The 1,176-nt window shown below is 46.9% G+C and overlaps 1 pseudogene; it reads left to right on the top strand.

Moving 5' to 3' along the window:
* The first annotated feature begins 705 nt into the window (after nt 1-705).
* On the top strand, nt 706-823 carry LOC124728952 (annotated as a pseudogene).
* Nucleotides 824-1,176: the final 353 nt, after the last annotated feature.

The following is a 1,176-nucleotide window of genomic DNA, read 5'->3' as shown; positions in this document are numbered from 1 at the left end:
GCGCTAAACATCTGTAAGAGAGACCACTCGCTGTTTGTTCTATGGACACTGCAACGAATACTATATCGTGAGTGGTTAATGCAGGTGCAGACATGTGATGAGTTGGCTCGTGTTTCAGCAGTGTAAGATTCGAGCAGGAAATAATGCTCTTGAATTTCGAAACTCCAGAGCTATTGCTTATGAAATTTATGTTCACATTCGGCTACTATTATGTGTTCAAAGAAAGATTCAAGAGCTGAGAGTTTCCATTCAAAGATAGAGAGCTTCCAAGATTTGGATAATTTCGACATTACATAGACAAGATATTATGTGTTGAGAGGTTTAATTTCAATGAGAATATATTTGTTTTGTTTGGCCTGGTTCTTGGACATTAGGGAGTGAGTTTATACTTTTATGTACTTTCACACCGCACCTCTTCTGTTACACCTGTAATGTCTCAGAAGCACATAGTTGAGACTTAAAGAAAGGGAAGGAAGCCTCGCGGAGTCGCCGCTAGGTTTGAGGCCCCATGCAACGGATTGCGCCGCCCCTTCCGCCGGAGGTTCGAGTCCTCCCTCGGGCATGGGTGTAAGTCTAGGGACCGATGACCTCAGCAGTTCGGTCCCTTAGGAATTTACACACACACACACACACACACAGTTAAACGCATCTTGCACACACTTCTACAGTCTCAGAGAACTGAAACCACAAAACGTAAGTGTAATGGCTAACAGCCTTACCGTAGTGGTAACACCGGTTCCCGTCAGATCACCGAAGTTAGGCGCTGTCGGGCTCGGCTAGCACTTGGATGGGTGACCATCCGGACTGCCGAGGGCTGCTGGCAAGCGGGCTGCACTGAGCTCTTCTGAGGCAAACTGAGGAGCTCGTTGAGAAGTAGTGGCTCCGGTCTCAGAAACTGACATACGGCCGGGAGAGCGGTGTGCTGACCACACGCCCCTCCATATCCCTATCCAGTGACGCCTATGGGCTGAGGATGAGGTGGCGGCCGGACGGTCGGTACCGTTGGGCCTCCTATGGCCTGTACGAACGGAGTTTACTTTAGTTTTTATAACTGTAAGTCTTGAAAGCACTAGTACAAAGATAATTACAGAGTTACAGTTACGGGAACACAAGGTGAAAGCATAGACATAAAGACTTACTGAAATTTATACAGTTTGAAGATAGCAGTAAGAGTAC

Source organism: Schistocerca piceifrons, chromosome 1 (genome assembly GCF_021461385.2).
Source record: "Schistocerca piceifrons isolate TAMUIC-IGC-003096 chromosome 1, iqSchPice1.1, whole genome shotgun sequence".
Taxonomy (NCBI): Eukaryota; Metazoa; Arthropoda; class Insecta; order Orthoptera; family Acrididae; genus Schistocerca; species Schistocerca piceifrons.
This window is presented reverse-complemented; position numbering and strand designations above follow the sequence as displayed.